The sequence below is a fragment of the Salvelinus fontinalis genome, chromosome 7, assembly GCF_029448725.1.
Source record: "Salvelinus fontinalis isolate EN_2023a chromosome 7, ASM2944872v1, whole genome shotgun sequence".
Lineage (NCBI taxonomy): Eukaryota > Metazoa > Chordata > Actinopteri > Salmoniformes > Salmonidae > Salvelinus > Salvelinus fontinalis.
Window position 1 is genome coordinate 64,870,016 of NC_074671.1, and position 23,345 is coordinate 64,893,360.

At 41.1% G+C, this 23,345-nt stretch overlaps 1 protein-coding gene and 1 pseudogene across 1 annotated transcript in view; one reads left to right on the top strand and one right to left on the bottom strand.

Moving 5' to 3' along the window:
• LOC129860120 (zinc finger protein 91-like) overlaps positions 1–23,345 on the bottom strand; it is a 398,291-nt gene that overhangs the window by 47,534 nt on the left and 327,412 nt on the right. The window lies entirely within an intron of this gene.
• On the top strand, positions 13,339–13,518 carry LOC129860234 (U2 spliceosomal RNA; annotated as a pseudogene).

The window sequence follows — 23,345 nt, forward strand, 5'->3', positions numbered from 1 at the left end:
AAATCAGTGTAGATTAAAAAGAGGAGACAGATTAAAGAAGACCTTTAAAGCCCTGAGATAATTGAGACATGGATTGATTATGTATGTGTGTCATTCAGAGAGTGAATGGGCATGATAAAATATGTTTTTACCAAATACAAAAAGCTGAAGAATATACGCACATCCAGGTAATCAAATCAACTTTTAGGGCTCCCAAGTGGAGCAGCGGTCTAAGGCACTGCATCTCAGTGCTAGAAGCGTCACTACAGACGCTGGTTCGATTCCAGGCTGTATCACAACCGGCCGTGATTGGGAGGCCCATAGGGCGGCGCACAATTGGTCCAGCATCGTTCAGGTTAGGGTTTGGCCGGGGTAGGCCGTCATTGTAAATAATAAATTGTTCTAACTGACTTGCCTAGTTAAATAAAGGTTGAATAAAATAAAAACCATAGGCACTGAGCTTGTCTGACAGGCTCACTAAATAAATGATAAGCGTGCCAGAGAGTGGTTTGTAAGGTTTTATTGTTAAGCAATGTCTCACTCAGTAACTTTCCACATACCACCTTCCTATCCACCCTTCATTGACCCCAACCTATACATTCCTTATACATGTAAAGTAAACAATGAGTTGGTATCATGAATAAGTATATTTCAAGCTAGAATCAAGAGTATGTTTATATGATAGAGCTAATACCAATGATTGTGAACGATTGCCCTATAACACGGTCTTATAACTTAACTGTTTTATATTATTGTATTCTCACTATGTTGAAGTTACTATTCAAAAAGGAGGGACTGTTGGATTCTAGCTTGAAATAAACTTATTCATGTTACCATACTAGAACTTATTGATGACTACTATGTATTAGGAATGTATTGGTTGGGGTCAATGAAGGGTGGATGGGAACTTGGTGTATGGAAAGTTACTGAGTGAGACAAGGGGAAGTGCAGAAAGTTAAACCTCTGGGAGGGGGGCCAGAGGGGCCCACCACAACAACCCTCCTACTACAGTCCTCTCACACACACTTCCCACAAAGGTTCTAGAATCAGGAAGGACCATGACTACACCAGTGAGAGGAACCAACTAAGTTCCTGACTAGCAACAGAGATATGTATAGGCTGTCTAGATGTGTAAGGAGTTGACCCCATCTAGTAGGAGGTTATAAATATATGTGCTTGTGTAATCATGCTTTGTCTTTGCAGCTGTTTGACCCCGTGGGTGAAAAAACTTGGTTTGAGCTTTTCCTAGTAGTCAGTTTGAGTTTTTACTCTGTTTGTTCAAAACCTAACAGGAAGCTTCATAATGAATAATGGAAAAGCTTGATAATGAAAAATTATCTAACGGCAAAATGATGAACACGGTGTGCTTTATCTATTACCTAGTTCACCAGTTGACTACAGGTATTTAAATAGTACTAATGTTCAAAGCCCAAAAAACGTCACTTAGCAGAATGTGGCAGGTAGCCTGGCGTGTAGGAGAGTTGGGCCAGTAACCGAAAGGTTGCTGGATCGAATCCCCAAGCTGACAAGGTAAACATCTGTCATTCTGCCCCTGAGCAAGGCAGTTAACACACTGTTCCCCAGGTGCCGAAGACGTGGATGTCGATTAAGGCAGCCCTACGCACCTCTCTGATTCAGTGGGGTTGGGTTAAATGTGGAAGACACATTTCAGTTGAATGCATTCAGTTGTACAACTGACTAGGTATCCCCTTTCCCCCCTCACAAAATGCTAAAATGCTAATCCTCATAGAGAACGCTAACTAAATGATAATGAGCGCATTGAGAACATTTTGTACAGCTTCTGATATAAACTATACAAGTATACAGGTTTACTCAAACACGCTACAAACAGTTTGCTGCAAGCACAAAACTAATATTAGCATGCAAGGCTCTTGATCCAGGAGGGGATTCTCTGCTGTTACCAAGCGAATGCTTGATTTTTGGAAGAAGATAACCACTTAGCTAGATAGATAACTAGCTACTAAATTAGCAAACCAAATGCACAAATGCAGAGTATTTAGCACATTGTAGACGGTTAACTTAATAGTTATAAGATATCTAGCTGGCAAACATTTAGTTGTGAATTCCATACTGTATTGATATCACCTGGCGCGTGAAGCACGACAGTCAGTGACTCACAAGGCTCCGGTCTCTTCTCATTGACTGGGGACTACTGGAAGCTACATAATAATGTGATGCAATGTTCTTTGTCTCCTCATGTATTGCACAAGTTGACTGCAAGTATTTACTTAAAAAGTGCATACAAATAATCACATTGTTTCAACTGTACTGAAAAACCATCCTGTGCCATTTTTCCAAATACCCTGGTATACAGTATAGTAACTACAGTAACTACAGACTCATTTCATAGAACTTCTAAACACTGGCAGTTTGTCTACTTCACTTCTTTAGTCTACTCTCTGAACACTGCAAATAGCCCTGTTAATAAAACAAATGCTGACAATACTGGTGTCAAACCATGCAAGTCTCAGTAGCATTAAATAATATCTACATTCTCATTGAAACAGTTCTACTGCAACTTTTCATACACAGTGGGAAGTTGGAATGAACAACAAACTTAGTTAGATAGAACCTGCTCTTACCATGAGAAACAGATTTCCCAATCTTCTCCTCCTCTTCTTCATCTTTAATGTTGAGATTCAGCTCCAGTGTTTGACTGCAGTCTTCCAGCTTCACTGATGCCATCTCTGGATCCTGCAGTGCAAACTGGGCTCCACTGTCACAATCAGGACCCAGTGACTGTAGGTTTGGACTCAGTGTGGAAGGAGAGAGGCAGGCTGGGTTTGTCCTCAATTGTTGATGTTACCGACCTCAGACTTAATATTCTAGTCAGCCTGTAGTAACAAAAAGAAACGGACACAAAAGTTATTGTCTTGACAGTTCTGGCACTTTCTTTATTCTCAAAAATATATATTATATTATTGTTCAATTACCTCATTTCAACAAATCAGGTAGCTTTAAAATTAGGCTACACAACGTAAATGAACTTAATCTACAGTAGATTTTCCAAATTCACATAAATGCATTAATGACAAAAACCATTTAGTACAAGGTTACAATTTATTTTAGGAACTATGTACTATGTTCCTGAATAATAGTGTCTTCGCTACATTATTTCAATCAACAACCATTTATATTTCCCGTTCACACCAGTAGCAATTATAGATAAACAACTGAATGTCTGAATATTAGTACACATGTAGTAAACTGCTAATCATTACATTCAGTTTCAAAACAGTAGCGCAACCGTGAAATTGTCTTGTTCTGATGCTCCCACACTGCCTGGACTGAAGTCCGTTGACGCAGAAAGAGCGGGCGCCGCCATTTTACCAGCTCGTGAATTTTACACAAAACCAATAACGACATGTACAACAAACCCAGAAATCTCAAATAAATTGATCCTTTATATAATTACCTTGACAAAATGATATACATCCACTCAGACAAACCCTGTCTCTAACTATGTTACTTGTAAAATAGTTTTTCACTTTCACTCGCTCGGGTTGACACAAATAACGTTATATCACATAAATCCTTTACCAAACATGATAATACCTTGATGTATTTGTTACCTAGCATGTCATGACATGTTCTTTCGATGTTATAACGTTTAAACGTGCTATTACATACCTGTATTAATATATTTAAAACCGACACAAAAGTTTGTCTAGAATGCACAATTCTGGGTCTTTCTTTATTCTGAAAAATGATGCTCGCCTGCGCAGAACTTCCTGTTCCCCACTACAGCCACAGAGTTCCTAAACACAGAGACGCAACAACGCGAGACTTCCGAGAACGCTTGGGAAGCAGACCAAGCCGGGGTTTGAGAGGTCAATGAGAGAAGTAAACAATTCTGATACTATGCAGCGGCAAATGGGGATCCTAATAAATACCAAAACACAAACAAGATTCGGTCAGCACACACTTGATACATGGCCATTATTTTATCAATTTCGTCACAACAGCTCTCAATAGGTATCTTACGTATTGTATATGTAGATATTCTTCTACAAATGCCCCAAAATATGCAACGCTGTTTCTGGGCGGTCATAACAAAAGGTACAATTTGAATGCATGTTTTTTTTACTAATTCATATAGTGGTTGGCAGGATAATATTTATGTTTTTTTTTTTTTTACTTCCTTCATTTGTTTAATAAGTAGGTATATGTGTGGCAGCATCCAAACTTTTTTCCAACAGATATTATCAATAAATCCATTCCAATAAGGCATGACATAAGGTATAGAAACAACGTAAAAGAAAAACGAATCTTTCCTACTGATGAATCAACAGGGTCAACGGAAGGTCGGCTCTGAGGGTCAGGTTTTGACACGTTCCTGAATAATAAAGCAACACCTGAGGGAATGGCATCTAAAATAATTGCAAAATCTTTAGGTGTTACAGGGACCTTGTACAGTGATAAGAATTCCTTATAACTAAGTAAAATACTCTCTGCATTTACCAGTTGGCTCACCAATAGGATATTATTTCAGAACCAATATTATAAAAACAAAGTAGTCTTTTTATTTAAAAAATGTAATTTAACTAGGGAAGCCAGTTAAGAACAAATTCTTATTTACAATGACAGCCTACCAGGGAACAGTGGGTTAACTGCCTTATTCAGGGGCAGAACGACAGATTTTTACCTTGTCAACTCTGGGATTATTTTTACCTTGTCAGCTCGGGGATTCGATCCAGCAACCGTTCTGTTATTGGCCTATCGCTCTAACCACTAGGCTACCTGCCACCCCAATATGTCACAATATGTCCCGATTATTCCATATATAATATCTGTGTGGAGAAAAATAATGCTTATGAATTAAGGACCATGACAAGAAAACCTGCCGATGAAAAGCAGAAAGTTTCACTGGACCTTTGTCAATATTATACCGTAAACTACATAATAATGTGACAGATGCACTAACGTATTGCACAAGTTAACTGCTGGTATTTACTTAAAAAGTAAAAAGTAACTACAAATATTACATTTCTTTTTTTTAACTTCAAAGAAAATAGTTTCAACAGTATTGATAAACCATCCTGTGGCTTTTTTCAAGTATGCTGGTATATACGGAATTACGCCCAAGCCTAGTAACTACACAGACTCATTTCATAGAACTTTAAAACACTGGCAGTTTGTCTACTTCACTTCTTTAGTCTACTCTCTGATCACTCCAGATAGCTCAGTTGGTTATGGAAAATATATTTCACAGCGGTTTAGATGGTACAATGATTTTTGCATAGCGCATCTTTAAGCAAATCAGATGGCATGATTTTCTAGTTTTTTATTTTTGGATAGCCAGGGGCACATTCCAACACTCAGCCATAATTTACAAATGTAGTATTTGTGTTTAGTGAGCCCGCCAGATCAGAGGCAGTAGGGATGGCAACGTGTGAATTGGACCATATTGCTGTCCTGCCTGACCATTTGTAATATAACCAGTACTTTTGGGAGTCAGTAAAAATGTATGGGAGTAAAAAGTACATATATTCTTTAGGAATGTAGTGGAGTAAAAGTTGCCAGAAAATATCAAGAGTAAAGTACAGATACCCCAAAAAACGACTTAAAGGAGAAGTTTCCTGTTTTACAACAACTCAGTCACACCTTGCCTGTTTGATTTAGAGATATAATACCAATACTAATTTGTAGCAGACAGTTGTTCCTATCACATGTTGAATGTAGTAGCTCAAACAATCTCTGAGACATGTTATAACCATGCCCAGTCTCCCTCCCATTAAAGGAGAAGTGTCCTATTTTACAACCAAATCTTTATTTTTGATGTAAATTGAATTTTATAAAAGAGTTCAAACACTTTTTGTGATTTCACATGTTTTTGAGAACCTTACCCCAACCAGCGATTCACTTCCTCGTCCTTGTTTAGCAGTATGGGCCCCCCAAAAAACATAAACAAAGGCGCCACAAAAAACACCCAAATACGTCCTTTTAGAAAACGGAAAAGCTCTCAGTATAGTGATGGAGGTCTTCAGATGTTGTACACATTAAATTGTGTCATTCCGACCTTTGTCCGCAACGTTTTATTCCATTTTGTTGCGACTCGAGCGATAACTCTGTCCAGTTCACATGTAACTTCCAAAATAAAGAAAACACTTTGAGTAAATGAGGCTCACAACTGTATATTGTGCTTCCACACAGGAAGTTCCAGACACTTGTATAATCTATGCCAAGGCGCATTGAAGCTGTTCTGGTGGCTCGTGGTGGCCCAACACACTATTGGAATAGAATAAAACTTTATTGTCCAATTTTTCTTTTGCATCACTTTCATTAAAAGAATCGCATACATTCTCACATCACATTTAAACCAGTCAGTCCATCATATTGCATACACTAACAATTTAGAGGACATTAATACATTCACTCACAACGACCACTGTTCCAACTGCACCAGATCTATGGTTCTCAATCCTGGTCCTGGGGACCCAAAGGGGTGTACACTGTCATATTGAACGTGAGGATCCTCTCCACCAGCTCAGATTACCATACCAGACTGTCATATTGAACGTGAGGATCATCTAACCAGCTCAGATTACCATACCAGACTGTCATATTGAACGTGAGGATCATCTAACCAGCTCAGATTACCATACCAGACTGTCATATTGAACATGAGGATGCTCTCCACCAGGTCAGATTACCATACCAGACTGTCATATTGAACGTGAGGATCATCTAACCAGCTCAGATTACCATACCAGACTGTCATATTGAACGTGAGGATCATCTAACCAGCTCAGATTACCATACCAGACTGTCATATTGAACATGAGGATGCTCTCCACCAGGTCAGATTACCATACCAGACTGCCATATTGAACGTGAGGATCATCTAACCAGCTCAGATTACTATACCAGACTGTCATATTGAACGTTAGGATACGCTCCACCAAGCTGCTGTACACGCTCTCCAGAACATCCTGGCTGACCCCAAACCCCTTTAATTTCCTGAGTAAGAACAGGCATTAGTTTGCTAATTTAAAAATACAGTCTGCATTCTCTGTAAAACTCAGCTTGTTATCAATTTGTGTCCCTAGGTATTTAAAACACTCAACCACCTCCACTGGTTGGTCGTTCAGCGAGAATGGTTGGGACATTGGCAAGTTGTTGCCATTGATGATCAGCTTTTCCACATTGATATGGAGGGCGTTGACGGTTGTTGATCTGTTGTTGGTCTGTTTAAAATTGCTGTCCCCATCTGATGTAGCATCTTTTTTTTTTTAACAGTCCTACCAGAGCCATGTAATCCACGTACTTAAAAAGGCACTATATGTTGGAGTTTCCTTTATTTCTGCAGTTACATGTAGCAGCAGGCTACATGGAAAATGGAATCGCTCGAGACGGCCCGAGTCGCGGAAAATGGAATATAACCTTGCAGGTAAAGTTCGTAATGAAACAACTTTATGTGTACAACATCATTATACTGAGAGCCATTTCTAAAAGGACGTCTTGGGGTGTTTTATTAGATTTTGTTCACGTTTTTTCAGGACCTCCATACTACGTAACGACGATGAAGAAGTGATTTGCTCTTTGGGGTACATTTTTCTTAAACATGTGAAATCACAAAAATGGTGACTGGACCCTTCTTTAACATGCAATTTACATAAAAATGTTTGTATTTTTACTTTTTACTACCAATTGTATTTCCTTTTTCACGCCATAGTAACAATTATAGATAAAGATAGAAACAACGTGTCTGAATATTAGTACACATGTAGACACTGATAAACATTACATTCAGCTTCAAAACAGTAGTGCAACTGTGAAATTGTCTCTCTCCTGCACCGCTACCTCATTCGTATACGTTAACTGCTTTAGTGCTTATTGACGATAGTATCTTCTGACCAGCGGAGTTTTAAGAGCCCCAAAACTAGTCTAAACATTAACACGCATCGCTTGCAGTACTTGTTTGGAAACATAAGAAACGTATCTTTCATATCAGCGAAATATCATTTTCAAAAAACAAGGTTAAGTTACCTTTGTAGGGTTAGTGTTCCCACACGGCCCTATCGCCATGTTACAGCACTTGTTAACGGAAGACATAGGCACCCACCTGTCTTTGTTTGAAACATTAGTTGACGTGAAAGGGGCATATCAGCATATGTTTCGAAAGCGATGATTATTTACGTTTCTCAACGTTAAAACACAACGTCGGAATTGTAGTTTACACAGAGCCAAATATGGGCAAATGTTACAGCTGAAAACCCTACTTACGGAGACCGAGGTAAAGCCAGTTTCAGGTTGCATATTCGCGCTTTCAAACCCCTTGCCCCAGACTCCAAATAAGTGTCATGAAGTTGGAATAATTGCGCACAACATTGCACAGGTTTTATTTTCACGATTTGGACATTTATTCGCTTTTCAAAGCTAATAAACATGTGGAAATGTGAGCAGCATTTTGTATTCCTAGTTTAATTAGTTAGGCAGCGTAAACAAAGTACAGACCTTTTTTACATTTGAATTTCAATAGCTTCTTGGTCATGTGACCTACTGACTTCAAACAAGGTTCAGAATGTCCACTCAGTGGACCTACACATTGCACATCCTTTTGTTTGTCCATTTTCATCTCACACGATGTTACATTAATTTGCCTGCTCTGCCCCCCTGAAGGACAGTGTCACTCACACACCAATTCACTTGGGCCTTCTCCTTGGGGCCTTCCTGACCTCCAGGCAGGCCCCTATTGACCTGGTGACCTCTGACTCCTGGCCTCTAGGCCTACACTCCCTGCCTGCCTGCCTGCCCTCTCCCTGGGCCCAAGAGTGTATAGCTTACTCCCTGGAACTACAGACCTCCAGGCCTCCACACCTACTCCCCTTTCCCAGTCAACACCCCTCTCCCTTGGCCTTAGAGCATAGCTTACTCCCTGGAATTACTAAAACGTCTATAGTCCCGCTGTCAGGAACCACGTGCACCTGGTAACCCGAAACAGGCTCTGTGCTCCTGGTGACCCACCCGCTTTTATCTGCTCAGTCCCCACTCCAACTTCCATGGCCTGAGTGCTGCCCCTAGCCCCAGAGTCCGGCCACCCCTACTTGGACTCGGAGTGCCCCACGCCTTGATGGATATGCACCTGGTAACCTGAAACAAGCTCTGTGCACCTGGTGACCCGCCCGCTTTTATCGGCTCAGAGACTAAATCCCCAACCCAACCTCCACGGCCTGAGTGCTGCCCCCAGCACCTGAGTCCGGCCAACCCTGCTCGTGCTCTGAGTGCCCCCCGCCTTGGGGGAGGTGCACCTGGTGACCTTTTGACTTCCACAGTGAGTCCCAACCTGACTCACAGTCCCACCAGATGGGCGACCACCACCTAGCCTCCTACCTATCCAGAGCCCAATGTCTTATGCCTTCTACCCGCCTGCCTGGGTTCTCTCACGCTCTGTGTCTGGCCCCTGGCCCTTCTCCGTGCACATGTTAACCCGTTACTAAAGGAGGATGGTGGAGGAAGACGCCTTCCGTACCCGACAAAAGCTTGGATCAAGGGCTGACTTTCAATAGTGAGCTGCTCTGCTACGTACGAAACCCTGACCCAGAATCAGGTAATCTACAAGTGATTTAGCACCAGGTTCCCCACAAACATGCTGTGCGCATCAGGAGAGGGGCAGCAACTCCTCCGGCCGCACCCCAACCCCGTCACAAACGGATCTACTCACCTGCCAAAAGAGGCAGGCTATCCCGGGCCAACCGAAGATCCACGGCGCTATGGTATCGTTACATTTAGGGGGGATTCGGTCTTAGATGTGTTCAGTCATAATCCCACAGATGGTAGCTTCGCACCATTGGCTCCTCAGCCAAGCAAATACACCAAATGTCTGAACCTGCAGTTCCTCTCGTACTGAGCAGGATTACTATTGCAACAACACATCATCAGTAGGGTAAAATTAACCTGTCTCACAGTGGTTTAAATCCAGCTCACGTTCCTTATTAGTGGGTGAACAATCCAACGCTTGATGAATTCTGATTCACAATGATAAGAAGAGCCGACATCAAAAGATCAAAAAGTGACATCGCTATGAATGCATGGCCCCCACAAGCCAGTTATTGCTGTGGTAACTTTTCTGACACCACCTGCTTAAAAGCCATAAATTCAGAGGGATCGTGAGGCCCCGCTTTCACGGTCTGTATTCATACTGAAAATCAAGATCAAGCGAGCTTTTGCCCTTCTGCTCCACGGGAAGTTCCTGTCCTCCCTAAGCTTGCCTTAGGACACCTGCGTTACCGTTTGACAGGTGTACCGCCCCAGTCAAACTTCTCACCTGCCACTGTCCCCAGAGCGGGTCGCACCCGGGGCTCGCCTCCCCGCCTTACCGGGTAAGTGAAAAAACGATAAGAGTAGTGGTATTTCAGCGGTGGCCGAGGCCTCCCACTTATTCTACACCTCTCATGTCTCTTCACAGTGCCAGACTAGAGTCAAATTCAACAGGGTCTTCTTTCCCCGCTGATTCCGTCAAGCCCATTCCCTTGGCTGTGGTTTCGATAGATAGTAGGTAGGAACAGTGGGAATCTCGTTCATCCAGTCATGTGCGTCACTAATTAGATGACAAGGCATTTGGCTACCTCAAGAGACTCTTAATTATGTCCCGCTGTTTACCCCCCGCTTTATCAAATTTCCTCACTTTGACATGAGGGGGTCACAGCCACCCCGAAGGTGGTTTGACTGCGACCGCGAAGGGTAGCATGCTACGGTCAGATATCATCAAATTGACAACCATTCGAGTCACGCTCTGTGGTATCATCAGAGGCTTTTCTGTTTTACAAACTGGACATCAGTTGCCGCTACTAACCTTCAGGGGACTTTAACTGAGTTTTTACACCCAATCGACATCAAGTGCCAGCGCAATACTTATAGACTTGAGAACCAAATACCTATCGCAGTATCTAGTGGCACCATCGACCGGGTGTCGGAAGAAGCAACAGAAAATAATCATCCCCTTTCAATCATTTGCTTGCTCAGTCAGCCCTCCGGGACAGAAACCTCTCCCCACTTCGAAGGGCATGAGCCAGATCCATGCAATGCCCTATCACTGTGGGGCCAATGGGTTTAGTCTCCGCCTCAAGTCTAGTGAGCATAGAGGAGACCTCCCCACCTACAATGTATGGGGCAGGCGAGCGCCGTAGCTGGGGAGATCTACGAGAAGAGTCCGGCGCACGTCCAGAGTTGCCGCCACCAACTGCCGGAACCAACCCCCCCCCCCCCCCCCCCCCCCCCCACACACACACACACACCACCCCGACGAAGGGGGTGGTGTGTGTGGTTCCGGCAGTTGGTGGCGGCAACTCTGGACGAAGGGGTCTTTTTTGCCAACTTCCCTTACCTACATTGTTATAACATGCCAGAGGCTGTTCACCTTGGAGACCTGCTGCGGATATGCGTACGGCCCGGCGTGAGATTTACACCCTCTCCCCTGGATTTTCAAGGGCCAGCGAGAGCTCACCGGACGCCGCCGGAACCGACATTCTGAAAGTAGTTTGAGGTCAGTAGGTCACATTACCAAGGGGCTATTGGAATGGTAAACGTTGAAACATGTATGTAAAATCATGTGAGATGAAAATGGACATTCTGAACCTTGTTTGAGTCCAGGTCAACAGACGCCTCACGTCCTCAACTGGCAGCTTCATTAAATAGTACCCGCAAAACATCAGTCTAAACAGTGAAGAGGCGACTCTGGGATGCTGGCCTTCTAGGCAGAGTTCCTCTGTCCAGTGTCTGTGTTATTTTGCCCATCTTAATCTTTTATTGGCCAGTCTGAGATATGGCTTTTTCTTTGCAACTCTGCCTAGAAGGCCAGCATACCAATTCACTGTTGACATTGAGACTGGTGTTTTGCAGGTACTATTTAATGAAGCTGCCAGTTGAGGACTTGTGAGGCGTCTGTTTCTCAAACTAGACACTAATGTACGTGTCCTCTTGCTCAGTTGTGTACCGGGGCCTCCCACTCCTCTTTCTATTATGGTTAGAGCCAGTTTGCACTGTTCTGTGAAGGTAGTAGTACGAGATCGTTGTACGAGATCTTCAGTTTCTTGGCAATTTCTCACATGGAATAGCCTTAATTTCTCAGAACAAGAATAGAGTGACATGTTTCAGAAGAAAGTTATTTGTTTCTAGCCATTTTGAGCCTGTAATCGAACCCACAAATGCTAATGCTCCAGATACTCAACTAGTCTGAAGGACAGTTTTATTGCTTCTTTAATCAGAACAACAGTTTTCGGCTGTGTTAACATAATTGCAAAAGGGTTTTCTAAAGATCAATTAGCCTTTTCAAATTATAAACCTGGAGTAGCTAACACAACGTGACACTGGAACACAGGAGTGATAGTTGCTGATAATGGGCATCTGTAGGCCTATGTAGACATTCCGTAAAAAATCTGTCATTTTACTTAATTGACTGTAACGTTGTGAAATGAGCACCAATCGGGCTTGATAGCCAATGAGCTGGGCTTTACGGTAGTATGCGGAAACCCTGTATCTGTCGCACAATTTCTGTCGCGTTACGCGTTACGCAGATCTGTGAGTTATGAAGTTATGAAAACTGGGTGTTTTGCAAATGTTGAACTTACGATATGGCTACTAATACTGGAAAAGCTCAATCAAGTCCAAGTATACAGATTTTGGATGATATTCTTGCAGAAAAATGTAAAAGACAACAGCTAAAGGAGAGGACGCTAACGTTACATTAGACTGGTTTTAATAGTAGATATCGATTGGAAAGGTAAATGTTTTCTATTTATTAACGTATATGCACCATCGACACCCAAGGAAAGGAGGGAAATGCTTAACGACCTAGACGCTATTTTTATGACAAACAGACAGGTGTTTATGGGGGGAGATTTTAATGTGTCATATGACCGAGGTAATCTAGGAGGGCATCTTGTAAAAAGGTTCAATTTATAAAACAGGGCATTTGGAAAAGAATACAATTCGAAATAGATAAGTGGGGCATTGTATCAGTTAAACAGAGATGGAAAGGGATTTACCCTTCATTGTGAACGTTTTTATAGCTTATATATAATTATATTACATAAGTATAATTGAAATGTAGGCTAAGCCTTTGTACATATTTGATATACACTGAGGTTTATTCAGAGTTCACTTTGGCATATGTATATGCTTGTATTTATAGAATTGTTTGTATTGTTTTTGGAGATTGTTAGAGGCATGTTAAACTTGAATGTAATAATACTGGTCAGGTTCTGCAGAACAGCACTTTTTTGAGGAGTTTTGCTATTTTTATATTGTTACGGTACTTTTTCATACTTTTTTTATGAATCCATGTTATGTACAACGTAATGCAATGAATTTGTAATTGTATTTGAATGTGAAATGAAAATAACAATTATTTAAAAAAATAAAAAATCTGTTCTTATCAGTTTAATATCTGATACGTCCCCTATCTGGGGAACATATATTAAATTGATTTTTGGAATAGGGAGATGGAATAGGGGCTTCCTCCGTCCACTCCACGCATCGACCTGGTATTGCAGTACCTCCAGGAACGGTGCACCCCCTGTCGTTGTAAATATAAATCAGTCATTGATTCGTTTTTAATTTGTTAGGATCATAATCTATATTGTATTTTCAAAATGTGCAAGTTCATTTTAGTGTCAGTGATGGCTAGATAGTGCTGGTCAAGTCGGTCACCGTTATATTGACTTTGATAGCTGATGTGAATGTTGCGTTAATCTTAAAAAAAAAAAAGAATCGTCACATGCACGGGATACAGGGTGTAAACGGTACAGTGAAATGCTTAGTTGCAACCTCTCCTCAACGATCAAAAATATACACAAACAGCTAAGTAATAAAGTAGTTATAAAAATGGTTATGATTGGAAATATATACACAAGAAGACTATACAGTTTCAACTATGAAATGTGCTAAAGTCATGTACTGGTAACATGGACTGCCTCACATACCGGTAACGTTATCTGATGTATTTGTCTGAAGTCATTATTTGATAGGCCTGCTATTTTCACAAGACTCAAATATATGACTCAGCTGCCTGTGTTAAAGTAACTATGTCTGTTTATCCCATTGATTCTATTTCAATGATTTCACACTGCACTTTTTCAAGTGACAAAAACTTGATATAGTGTAGTAAGAGTTATTCCTTCACTTACGGCATTATTACATATCATATATACACAATACAGTCACTGGCTTACGGCCATACCAGTCTCAATACGCCTGGTCTCGGAAGCTAAGCAGGGTCGGGCCTGGTTTGTACTTGGATGGTACGCTGCCTAGGAATACCAGGTGCAGTAAGCTTTTTTGTCCAGCAGGGTGTACTCTTGTACTATTTAATCAGGGAGCAACTGTCTTTATGTATTAAAGTTTCTCTCAATCGGCTACAAGCATTTTTTGTAACAATGTTGTTGCTTTTCAAAACAGTCCACTAAACACACAACTTTTGCAAAACAGTAAATGCTTTTTGAAAATGTAGTTGTCTTTTTAATAAACATAACATTCCTAAAAAATATAATACCATCAAACTTGCAAATCCGTTCATCAAAAGAACACGACTGCCTGCAAAAAGATTGACACAACTATACTTATTTCTGGAGTGCAAGCAGACAAAACAGAAAGTTAGTCTGTCTTTTAAAAATCCCAGTAGATCCATAAATGTTCTTTGCAGTCACTAAATTATGATGATCAAAACTGGAAGTACAACGATACAAACGTGCAGAATTATGGGCAATTACTCTCCTTTTATGCATATTTCACCAAACAATTTCATTCACATTAAATTTGATTACTGATAAATGAAAAAATATATATATTTGCACATTGTGTGCGTGATTCATTCATCAGTATCATCACAATCCAATTCCATGTATTCAATGCATAGGCTGGTTTGCTCATAGTTTTGTAGACTTTCCATTTCCGTACAGAAACACAATCCACAATAGAAATAAGGAAAGCTGAATACAACAGGGGAACACAACTGATATGAATGTATAGGCCTCAATCCACACCAAAGCAAAGCTCAATAATGGAAGGTCACATGTTGGAGATGATGACATAGCAGTCAGCCAAAGTTGTAGCCTACATTGTGTGTGAATTTGAACTGTATTGTTGTGTACAACATGTGCTAACATAAGTAGACACAAATCCTATGGCCCACAAGGATGTGCCTGCAGTCTCTTGGACCTTCACTGGGACCTCTTCATCTGCAGACAGGCTCTTGGACCGTCACTGGGACCTCTTCATCTGCAGACAGTCTCTTGGACCTTCACTGGGACCTCTTCATCTGCAGACAGGCTCTTGGACCTTCACTGGGACCTCTTCATCTGCAGACAGGCTTTCACAGCTCTCCATATCTGAGGACAGACATCACAAAGAAACAGGCTTCATTATATTCCAATTAGACAGCCCTGACTATTATATCTCTGTCTGTCTTCATAGTTTTCCTTTTCTGACAGCTGGAGCAGAAAATCCTTTCACCCTCTTCCATTACTGTTATCTACAAACGCATTTGGATTATGAGTTTTTAATTTGCAATGATAAATAGGTGAACATTAACAAGCTAATATGGCGTTAGCTAGCTGATGATATTTAACTTCACTCTAGTATGTAAAGTTGCTAGCGAGCAGCTCATCAGCCTACACACAGTGGCCTGACTTACTTGACTATCTTCATAAGTCCACACCTCTTCTCAGTCTGCGGCGCCCTGGAGCAGCACCTGGGATCAGTTGAATTGCCTCATGGGGTACAAACAAAGGATCCAATTCAGGAAAGTTGTATTTCAGGTTGAAATGCTGGTGAGTGACCGCCGATCCAATAGCCAAAAGTTATTTTCAGCTGTAGGTAATAATGCAAGAAATGTTCTGAACTAATAATGCAAGAAATAACCCCTCCCCCCAAAATAAATACTACAAAGTTGCTTAGCAGCAAGGAACAGGGCGTCCATGTATATCGGTGCCATCTTGAAAACCACATGAGTACATGCATCCATCATGCCTCGTGTCAACATTGCAGGCTGGTGGTGATGGTGTGGAGTGTGTTTTCATGGCACATATTGGGCCCTTGATAAAAGTTGAGCAATGTTTGAATACCACAGGATATCTAAACATCATTGCCAATCAGGTGCATCCCTTCATGGCAGCAGTTTATCCATCTGCAAATCTATTTTTTTCAGCAGGATAATGTCCCATGCCACAAGGCTAGGATTGTCCAGGAATGGTTCCATGAACATGACAGTGAATTCAGCCAACTACCAGCCAAATTGACACAAGTGTGGGAAGCATTGGAGTCAATAAGGGCCAGCATCCCTGTAAAACACTTTGGACACCTTGTAGAGTACATGCCCCGATGAACTGAGGCTGTTCTGAGGGCAAAAGGTGGTGCAACTCAGTATTAAGGTGTTTCTAATGATTTGTACACTCAGTGTCTATTGAGACACATTACAGACAATAGCCTACAAGTAGCAAAACAGAACTCACTTGATTGACAATTAAATGTATTTCAACATTGAAATAGGCCTATAGGCTACTGTTTATACACTACATTGGCAAAAGTATGTGGACACCCCTTCAAATTAGTGGATTTGACTATTTTCACCACACCCGTTGCTGACAGGTGTATAAAATCGAGGTACACAACCATGTAATCTCCATAGACAAACATAGGCATAAAGAATGGACTTATTGAAGAGCACAGTGACGTTCAATGTGGCACCGTCATAGGATGCCACCTTTCCATAAAGATACTTCCAATAGACGCCCCCAGAGAAGGCAATTTTCAAAATGAAAAAAAAGACAGTTTCGTTATCACCTTTGTGCCAAACATATGAATGGAATTTGTCCATGAATTGTCTTCAAGGCCGATTTTATTTTCTTCCCCTCCACAATGTTTTATATTCATGCTATTACATGGAAGAGCTTGTGCTGCACGCAGAAGGAAAAACAATGGAAATCATTTACGCGCTCTCGTCCAGGACCTGCTCCTTCAATGTGATGGGTTCCTGACATTGGAAGATGAGACAGACTGACTGAAGTGAATGGATAGTCCAGGATCTACTGTTTGTATGTGGCTGCTTTGAAAATGAACTGTGTTTGTGTGTGATCAAGGGTGTATTCATTCCGCCGATTCTGTTGAAAAACATTCCTTAAATGGAAGTAAACGAAACTAAGATAAACATACCGGAATTTGTCCAATAGAAACTCTTGTTTGCAACTATTGGACTAATGATTACACCCTAGATCAGCTAGATACAGGCAAGAGTGTGCAAGGCGGTATTGAATGTGTCAATGTCACCTTGATTACTCAAATTTCTCTCGCCCTACATGGTAAACTTTCATTCATAGGCTAGGTTGTAGCAACCTCTTGATGGGTATAGGGAAAATTAGAGTATCATGTAGTAGCCTAAACCTATCGATGTTACATTGAGCTGGGTGAATGGCATATGAATGATAGTCATCCAATATGCTGTTATAGTAATAAGGCCATGCTCATTAAAAAAAAGACCTGTCCTCACTTGTCTTAAAGGCACAGACCGCCACTGACATTTACTAATGGGCTCCTGAATCTGGAACTAGCAAGATGTCAGCCTCCTTGAATAGGCATATCTGACCGTGAGTAGATTACATTCAAAACAACGGTCGGCCATCTTGGAGGCTGTTTCTAGTTCTTATTATAACTCAATGCATTGCTGGCTTCCACCATTTTAATGTAGTCAACTGGGTGGTACTTCCAACTTCATTGACTGATCCCTCCTGAACCTGTTGGAATCTCCAGCTGGCTCATCAGTAGGGATTATGCTGAGCCACGGGGCACCGGTCTATGGCCTGTGATGTAAACAGTAACAGGCAAATGTGGCAAGGGATTAGCGCCCTTCTCAAATAGCAACAGTAATCTGCGCCTTTCGGTCATTTTGTCAACAAGGCAGCATGGTGCCTCATCCAGAAACATCTCTTTTCCATAAAATATTTATTTGAATTTTTTAAACCACGTTTCATTGGGAAGGCAGATAAAGCTTTTTATCAAAATCAAAAACTTTTTCATGTGAAAACACAGAATCCTACTCATTACTCCAAGTGCTTAATTACATTACTTTTGTTTGGAGCTGACTTACCTGTGGGCTTTGAAACTGGCACCTGGCCAAAAATAAAACGAATGCCATCAACTTTCACCCCGTGCAAAACACGCCTATCAGGGAGCCCAGGCCAGATTAATCGAATCCCGTCAATGCCGCTGCGCATTCTGTCACAGACGCTATAATAACACAGATACAAAGATGAGTCCTCTATCTATCTCTATGGCCGCGCACCATTGTTAAGAATCTGTGCTGTGAAGACGATGCTTTTTGTCTCCGTTTCTATGTATTATTACAGGTAGGTAATAGCACGTTTAAACTATCTAAAATCGAAAGAACATGATGTCATGATCGGTTACAAATCCGTCAAAAGATTGCAAGGTTTCTTATGTTAAATTTGTGTCGTGATGAAAACGATTTTACAAGTCATATAGCTTGAGATTTTGGGTTTGTCTGACTCAATGTACACCATTTCGTCAAGGTAATTTAAAAATATTAAATTTATTTGAGATTTCTGAGTTCGTTTTGTTATTGGGTTTGTGTATTTTTTTTTAATCTCACGAGCTGGTAAAATGGCGGCGCCCGCTGTCTGCGTATATTTATGTCGTTGGTGCAGTATATTAATTAATATACAAGGGTTCTAACCTGAACCATTATTTATTAGTTTACAATTGTACAATTTATGCTCCCCGCATATATAAACCACTAGCACAAGATCGTAATTTTGATGACACATGGGGAGCTTACTGTACATAGTAAAATGGTGCGCACCAAATTGTAGTTCACATTTTGGTGTGGAAAACGGTGTGAGAATTTTTTTTCAATATTCATCAGATATGAACACAATTAAAATCTTTAGAGAATACAAATCTCATTTAATCAATTGCATGTGAAAAAACGTTATCAAGCCAGCAGCAGATGAAACGGAACCAAACAAAGTCTAGCTCACTTATTTTGCTAGATAGAAAGAAATGGACACACACGTATTCAGAATCGGAGCAAGCTGCACACCCAGCAAACTGTCTTTAAAAAGACGTTGAAAAGACAACTATGCCCGTTCGGGTTTGGTTGAAAGTGAAGTTTGAAAGTGAAAGCTGAAAATATGTATTTTTCATGTCGTTGAAAAGACGTCCTTCTAGGCCCGTTTTGGTTGAAAATAAGTATTTTTCAGGTCGTTGTTTTAACGACTTGCAAAGAACATAATTTAAATGTACTTGTAGCCTATACACATGGATGCAGTAACCAAAAAATGCTCAATCCCATTAGTCATTACATTACTCCAGTATTTGCACAAAACATTCAGTCAAAGAATACTATCTAGTACAATGATAAGACAAAATACAGTTAAGGTCAAATGAATATAATTATATTCATTGAATAATTATCAATCAAAATTATAGATATATTTCGCTGCGTTAGCAACGGCCCTATGTGGTGGTGACGTGGAAACCATCACCCCTGGTTCTACCAGGAGCATGCTTGAGGTGGTCTGCCACAGCTCTCCGAACATCATGGTCAGTGGCCTTGCTGTTCCATTTCTTGACTGCAGCTGTAACACCAAAATAAACACAGTAAGTTATAGAAAAGACTAATAGATATGGAGCATCTTACAGGTTCCCCACGGCAACTAAATCAGCATTCAGGGCTCAAACCACCGGTTTATCACTAACCAATGGTGGCTATTTTGTGTTGTGCAGTAATAATGATAATTTATTACATTTATTCAGAATAATTTAGAAGTGGATAAATGTGTTTGCTTTTCCGTGTCTGTCAAAGACAAAAAGCAATTTACAAGATAAGTTTAGTTAAAGTTGTCCTTCTCAGGGGCTGACAATTGATTAGGGCTCAAACTTGCACGCAGTGTAGAAAAGATGAGGGCCTGTTTGAATGGCGCAAGTTGTCTCTTTCACTCCTCCCTAATAGACTATTATAAATCACATTAATTGGTAAACTGAACACTGTAGCCTAATATATTTGTCAGTGTGCGGAGATCGCAAGTCAAAAATGTTTACTTGAAATGGGGGAATGCTGGCCTCCCGGGTGGCGCAGTGGTGTAGGGCACTGCATCGCAGCGCTAGCTGCGCCACCAGAGTCTCTGGGTTCGCGCCCAGGCTCTGTCGCAGCTGGCCGCGACCGGGAGGTCCGTGGGGCGACGCACAATTGGCCCAGCGTCGTCCGGGTTAGGGAGGGTTTGGCCGGTAGGGATATCCTTGTCTCATCGCGCTCCAGCGACTCCTGTGGCGGGCCGGGCGCAGTGCGCGCTAACCAAGGGGGCCAGGTGCACGGTGTTTCCTCCGACACATTGGTGCGGCTGGCTTCCGGGTTGGAGGCGGCTGTGTTAAGAAGCAGTGCGGCTTGGTTGGGTTGTGCTTCGGAGGACGCATGGTAGCGATGAGACAAGATAGTAATTACTAGCGATTGGATACCACGAAAATTGGGGAGAAAAGGGGGTAACATTTTTTTTACAAATTAAAAAAAGAAATGGGGGAATGTTTAGCCGACAGTTGTGTTTCCTAATCGCCGCTTTGCGTGATGGCCGTTGAACAAGGCCATTGGTAAAAGAGCCTGAAAGTCAAGCACACATAGGATGTTCTTTGTGAATTGAACACTTTCAAACTGCTGAGGAGATAAGGCTCTTGGATTTACTGTCTTTGTTGCAGACAGTTTGTATCACTAACAACACCTTTAAAATGACTTTCTTATTGGATCCATTCTAAAGATATGACATACCTGTCCATGACCTGGTTGGTGTGTCCATAACACCAATTTTGCTTAACCTTGAAATCTGTGTCAAGAGACCTTGTTTGAAACCCTGGAAGTTATGCAGTAACCTCTGTCTCTGTCTCAGTAGGACTAATAAAATAAAATAAATATATTCTACAGGCATTGCTTGTAAGAGTGGAATGAACAAATTGAATCGTTTTAGGTAGCGTGAAAAAGGCTGGCAGTGTAAATTAAATGGTACCTACAGTGTAAATGAAATGGTAAAATAAGCCATACTAGTTAGTTAGCAAACCAACCAGCTTCACGGTAGGTACCCAGAGAGTAACGTTGATGTTAGACTCCAGCTAGTTCATAAAATAAATAAAAATTGGTCAAAAAACAATGACTCCACACCTGTTACAAGAAAACATAGCTAACCGTAGTTAGCTAGACCGATACAGTAAGTTAGCTAACAGTACAACCATCAAATCTGTTAGCCCTGCTTTCCCGCCCTACTATCTAACGTAAACTCACCCCATTCCGTACAAATGTGCGCAACCGCAACATTCAAACGAGGCTACAAAGAAAACTAATGGGACTGTAGCGACTGTGTTGACTTCAAAATCGGGGGTGTGAACTACGTTTCTATTCAAGCGTTGATCGACATGGTAATGGCTCTATAGTATTGGAAAAAAGTTGAAAAAACGGACACTCCGTTTCATCGTGACGTGTCATGTCGTAACGTACAGCACGCATAAAGCAACTATTTCTGTCTTACAATCTCTCTCCACCAGGTGTAGCACTTCTCTCATAATTTAAAAACAATAAATGGACAGTGACGGGGGTAATACCTAGTCATTTTTTGCGTCATCATTGCATGCGATCATTATTCTCAAAGCCGCTGTTTACTTCTAAGATCACTTTAGCACCGCCCTAAAAACCCGATTCAAATTCGACACAAACCTTCAAATAGGTATATAATGACACATTATATAAACTCTTTATAGTGTTTTATTTACATTTTAGAGGCGATAAGGTGATAAGTTGGACAGATCGAGTGAAAAAAAGCAATTTTCCCACACAACATCTCTCCTTCTCACTATCAGCATTATTTTCGCTTCCCCACCCGCCATTTTTAAAAAGACCCGACGGGGCTCATTGCCTGTTTGAATCATGCAGAAACGGGCAGCGTTTGGGTCATCTAATTGATTCTGTTGGAAAGGGGAGAAATTGTGCTTTACAATGGTATTGACATTACAGTTGATCTGGAAGTATTACGTTTTTGGGGCGCTAAAATAAGGACAATTGTACGGACCAAGGCGATGTACGAGTTTACGTGAGTTAACGTTAGCTAGCTAGTTAGCTAGCATGCAAGTATCAAGGCAGAGTTGCTTATGTTAGCCTAGAGAAAATAATAGTTTGCGACATTAACAGAAATGTCGCAAACTGATAATTATTATAACAACCTTATCAAATTACAAATGTTTTCAGAAATGTTTATGCTTACAATTATCCGCGTGTCGTTGTGTTACCGTTTTGAGGAACTAATGTCGGGTGAATGACTTGCGCTTTCTGTTTCTCCCAGTTTTGGGACATGATGGTTATAAATTGTACTAAATTCCGTTGTGATATTGTAAACTAATGATTTGAAATTACAGGTAATTATCTGTCATTCTGTCTATAGCAGAACATCTAACAAGCTATTCGATTTTATTTAAAATCAATATATTTAATGATATTGTGTATATCAGAAAAATAATCAAACTTGTACTATATGCAATATTGTATAATTGTATTCGTGTATCTCATGCATTTCAATGAGTACAAGCTGATTAGGCTGACCTTCGGCTATATTTGGATCAAAACAGACGGACAATTTTGGGCGAAATGAAGTCCATGATGGATGGACCTGATATGGCCGAAAATTCGCCGTCCGTGGACGTCACCACTGATGCCATGACAAAGCCACCGTGAAATTCCCCTTTAACCTGTAGTTGTTGGCTTTTTTCAATGCAGGATTCTACATGCAGGAGTTAGTCCGTGGCGGGGTGTGTCTGGTTTGGGGTAGGGAAATATGGCGAAGCGGAAGTGCAGTTCGAGTCTGATAGCTCCCAGTTGAGTAAAGTTGGTAAGAATGAATGGAAGACGGAGACGGAGAAAAATGGAGCAAACAGACCAAAAGTTGTAAGCGAACATTGGTTTCTTTTGGAGCGCGATTCATCAACAATTGTGTAATTTGGGAGATCATCTGAGGTCAGGAAGATGGTGAAGGAGGCATTAGGAAAGGTAGAGTCAGTCAGTGACCAGTAGTGTTTTTGATTTGATTTCATGCGTCTCAGAAGAGCTGAAGGAGAGAGCATTGTTTTTCGGAGCAGGGCACCGTTAAAATGTGTTATATCTGGAGTTCCGTTGGAAGAGTGAAGAGTGTCTGCCTACTCATGTGATGCTGCGATATGTAAGATACTGTTGTGAGAGCTATTGTGTATAAACCACTGCAGTTATGAAATTGATAAAATAATGGCCATGTTTCAAGTGTGTGTCGACGGAATATTTTTGTATTTATTAGGATCCCCATTAGCCGCTGCAAAAGTATCAGAATTGT